Source organism: Octopus bimaculoides, chromosome 17 (assembly GCF_001194135.2).
Source record: "Octopus bimaculoides isolate UCB-OBI-ISO-001 chromosome 17, ASM119413v2, whole genome shotgun sequence".
NCBI classification, from domain to species: Eukaryota; Metazoa; Mollusca; class Cephalopoda; order Octopoda; family Octopodidae; genus Octopus; species Octopus bimaculoides.
Genome location: NC_068997.1, coordinates 2,447,305 through 2,452,620, shown reverse-complemented (window position 1 = coordinate 2,452,620; position 5,316 = coordinate 2,447,305). Strand labels below are relative to the sequence as shown.

The following is a 5,316-nucleotide window of genomic DNA, read 5'->3' as shown; positions in this document are numbered from 1 at the left end:
ATCCAGTGTGAGTGTGTAAGTATTAGGTTATGTGTGTGGTGTATTAATGTATGTACGTAGAAGTATTTGTGATGCATGTGTATGTATGGTTGAAAATGTATGTGTATAACGTGTCATTGCAGGTATGATGTTGTTTAACCCTAGGTCAACTCCAATCCAGTACACTGATGACCAAAGATATTCCAGGCATGACCAAGTTGTCTTTTATTCATAAATGGTGTATCTAGAGCAGTGGTCCTCAACTGGGGTCTATATGACCCTTGGGGGTCCATATAAGATTTTCTTGTTAAAATTTATCTGTAATAAATTGGTAATCCTTCTGCAATGCACAAAAAGTTTTCACAATTTTGTGCATACAATTCCTAATAAACACTGATTCTTTTTTTTACTTGTTTCAGTCATTTGACTGCAGCCATGCTGGAGTACCGCCTTGAAGAATTTTTAGTAGTTATTCTATCGGTCTCTTTTGCCAAACTGCTAAGTTATGGGGGAGATAAACACACCAACACCAATTGTCAAGTGGTGATGGTGGGGACAAACCTAGACACAGAGACAAATACAGACAGATATATACATATATATAAATATATATATATATATATGTGTGTGTATGTGTGTGTTTCTATATGTATGTATATATATATATATATATATATATATATATATATATATATATATATATATATATATATATATATATATATATATGACAGACTTCTTTCAGTTTCCATCTACCAAATCCATTTCCAAGCTTTTAATTGGCCTAAGGCTATAGTAAAAGACACTTGCCCAAAGTGTTACTCAGTAAGACTGAACCAGGAACCATGTGGTTGAGAAGCGAGCTTCTTACCACACAGCCATGCCTGCACCTATATCATAAAAATGCAATAGGCTTTTTTAAAAATGTTTACAACAGTCCAACCAAGCAAAATAGGAATCAAGGACGGTCCATGTGTAAAACATTGTTTGAGGACCGTTACATTCTCCAATGTATCTTTCAGTGGATGAACAATATTTTGAAGGAGATCTACCTGCTATTTCTAGCAGGGTCACTAACTGACTACCATCTTCAGTACATCATCATCATCATCATCATCGTTTAACGTCTGCTTTCCATGCTAGCATGGGTTGGACGATTTGACTGCAGACTGGTGGACCAGGAGGTGACACCAGGCTCCAATATGATTTGGCAGAGTTTCTACAGCTGGATGCCCTTCCTAACGCCAACCACTCCGAGAGTGTAGTGGGTGCTTTTACGTGCCACCGGCACGAAGGCCAGTCAGGCGATACTGGCAACGACCACGCTCAAAATGGTGTATTTTATGTGCCACCTGCACAAGAGCCAGTCCAGCGGCACTGGCAACGATCTCGCTACAAAATAACAGTTATTGTTTCTATTTTATTTATTTATTTGATGATCTGTTTCAGTTGATAATTTTATTTAATTGATTTGATAATCCAGTTTCTGTCATTTGAAACCAAATTCCATACAACGGGGGCAAGGTGGCCGGTGGAGGAGGGTAACTTGCAATCACTTGGGTCAGAACTCCTTAGGTTACAACAATTGGCTGATAACATTAACCAGAGGATACAATATCATGACCGGCCTTGTTTGAAACTTGTTAATTTTGATGACAATAACCATTTGAAAACTTGATTGTGCTTAAAATAAGTACTACTTTGCACACACACACACACACACACACATGTATATATATATACATATATATATATATATATATATATATATATATATATATATATATATATATATATATATATATATATATATATATATATATATATATACGGACACATACATATATACATGCACACACAAACAACTACATGCATGCATGAACACATACTATAAGCCATGTAATCATATATTCATTGCGCAAAAAAATCATACATCCACATATAGTTGTATGTTTAACCCTGGGCGCAGTGAGAGCCACTGGTGAGCATTGTAATGCGTTAAGCATCAAAATGCGTATTCATCAATGGTGTGGTTATACCTGCTGCTATAGGGAAGTTGTCTCCATTGTCAGCTTATTGGAATAGTGCTTTTTGTGGTTAGTTTTTTTGACTCTTATTTCTAGCAATACTGCTGCTGATTAATGCCCTTTTGTCACTTTAGTGATGTATATATTTCTGCCACTACGTTGTAAAAATGAGAATTACCCACCCAAATTATATCATCATCATCTTCGTCGTTTAACGTCTGCTTTCCATGCTAGCATGAGTTGGACGATTTGACTGAGGACTGGTGAAACCGGATGCCAACACCAGGCCCCAATCTGATTTGGCAGAGTTTCTACAGCTGGATGCCTTTCCTGGCCTTATATATATATATATATATATATATATATATATGTATATATACAGGGATAGATGGGTGCAGGCATTGCTGTGTGGTAAGAAGGTTACTGGCAGAGTGGTTAGCACGCCGGGCGAAATGCTTAACGGTACTTCGTCTGCCGTTACGTTCTGAGTTCAAATTCCGCCGAGGTCGACTTTGCCTTTCATCCTTTCGGGGTCGATAAATTAAGTACCAGTTACGCACTGGAGTCGATGTGATTGACTTAATCCCTTTGTCTGTCCTTGTTTGTCCCCGCTATGTTTAGCCCCTTGTGGGCAATGAAGAAATAAAAAGCTTGCTTCTCAACCACATGACTCTGGGTTCAGTCCCACTGCATGGCACCTTGGGCAGGTACCTTCTACTATAGCCTCAGGCCGACCAAAGCCTTGCGAGTGGATTTGGTAGATGGAAACTGAAAGAAACTCATCATATATATATATATATTTGTGTCTGTGTGTTTGTGTCTGTGTTTCTCTACCACTATTGTTTGACAACCAGTGCTGGTGTGTTTACAACCCTGTAACCTAGCGGTTTGGCATAAGAGAATGATAGAATAAGTACCAGGTTTTGAAAAATGAAGTAAGTCCTGGGGTTGATTCATTTGACGAAAAAATTCTTGAAGGTGGAGCCCCAGCATGGCCATAGTCTAATGACTGAAACAAGTAAAAGATAATAGATTATATATTGGCACAAGAGTGGATGCGTGCTAAGTAGTTTGCTTACCAACCACATAGTTCCAGGTTCAGTTCCACTGCATGGCATCTTGGGCAAGTGTCTTCTATTATATCCTTGGGCTGACCAAAGCCTTGAGTGGATTTGGTAGACGGAAACTGAAAGAAGCCTGTCATGTGTGTGTGTGTGTGTGTGTGTGTGTGTGTGTGTGTATATCTGTTTGTCCCCCTACCTTCGCTTGACAACCAATGTTGATGTGTTTATGTCCCCCGTAACTTAGCATTTCGGCAGAAGAGACTGATAGAATAAATACTATGCTTACGGAGAATAAGTCCTGGGGTTGAATTGTTCAACTAAAGGCGGTGCTCCAGCATGGCCACAGTCAAATGACTGAAACAAATAAAAGAATATATATATATATTTGTTCTTGTGTGTATGTGTGTGTGTGTGTGTGTGTATATATATATATATATATATATATATATATATATACTTGCTATGATTTATACACAGACTTAATTATAAACCATTCACACACGTATATGCATGCATATGCATATATAGAGAGATTTACATCACGATCTTATGAACGTGTGCCTTCACACACACACATATACAAATAAAAAAATAAAAACAAAAAGTTGTTTTTATCCAAACTGATAGATTAAAAAAAAAAAGACAAAAACGAAATCTATTTCAAAAAAATTAATTCTCCTCATGTAAACAAAGTTGTTGGCCTAGAAGGATATGTGTGTGTGTGTAGCTGTGGGGAGGAAAAGAGTATGTAAGCGTGGGAGGGAATGTGTGTATGTGTGGCTGTATGATTTTTTCAGTGTGTGCATATGAGTGTATTTATATGTATGATGTGTGTATAAGTCTATATGTGTAGATTGGTGTGTTCTGAGTGCTAGCGAATATCAGTGTATATAAATTATGCATGTCCTTATATGCATTTCTATTTATACTGTGTGTGTGTGTGTGTGTGTGTGTGTGTGTCTGTGTATTTATGCATACGCATACAAACATGTATGTTTCATATATATATATATATATATATATATATATATATATATATATAGTGAGGATATTTAGACTTTTTATAGGGATATTTATATCCAAGATACACTGGTTTAATTATATTGCATTTTGAAGAGATATTTCTTCAATGAATATATTATATAAAATATTGTAAAATATCAAATATTATCATTAAGTTAGAAAACAGAGAGATCTTATGGACAGAAATTAATTTATTAATTAATCAACATATTCACCTACAATTGTTTCCTTTCACAAACAAAATTAAAATTGCAAAACATATATAAATATATAATTTTGCATTTTAAATACCTTGTATGGAAAATCATCAGGGTATACAAAGGACAATAAGGATTACATTAGGACATGTTTGGAATGCTCAGAATATACAGTCATGTTTATTAGTTTATTATATATATGTGTATGTATATGTGTGTGTGCACGCATGCATTAAAATTATTACTTTCATTTTTAATTCAACAATAACTATAATAGTAATAATAATAATTGTTGCATTGTTGGGTACAGCTCGTATTCTAAGGAGAGTATTGTCTCTTTGAGTCACAGGAGAAGGCGCCACTTGAAACGTTTGGTGATTTGCTGTTGCCTGCTTTCAAGTAAAGAATAACCAATAATTAGGAACTATCCAAGAGGCTTTCATAAGAAAAGTAATAATAATCATGAATAATGGGTTGTAGTATATAAGAATAAAGTAATAATAATCATGAATAAAATGAATAAAAGAAAGTAAACGTGAAATAAAATTTATGTTCATGGAATAAAATAAGATAGAAGCGAAACAAAATTTATACTCATATTTGTATATATGTGTGTACATGTGCTTATGTATAAGTTTATATATATATATATATACGCACATGCAACATATATATATATATATATATATATATATATATATATATATATATGTGTGTGTGTGTGTATGTGTGTATGTATAAAGAGAGAAAAGGATAAAGAGAACAATGGCAGAGTTATAAATATATTTTATGGATAAAGTCTTACAGCTGTTTCAGGGAAAATCCAATGTATCCCTTCATTGGAGACGGTAATAGTAGAGGAATGGATTATTCATTCTCTTTATACATACACACGCTAATACACGACCTATGTTATAATCCCCACTCATGTTTATACAATGTAAGGGGCAAAACTAGCCGGTATACAGCACTTACTTGGTATTACTTGTATCCTTAGGGTTTGGTTGAATCCAATACCCTTCATAA

At 34.9% G+C, this 5,316-nt stretch overlaps 1 protein-coding gene across 1 annotated transcript in view; it reads left to right on the top strand.

Annotated features, from left to right (window-relative positions):
• The window catches only part of LOC106882585 (unconventional myosin-Ia), a 354,036-nt gene that overhangs the window by 118,182 nt on the left and 230,538 nt on the right, over nucleotides 1–5,316 (top strand). The window lies entirely within an intron of this gene.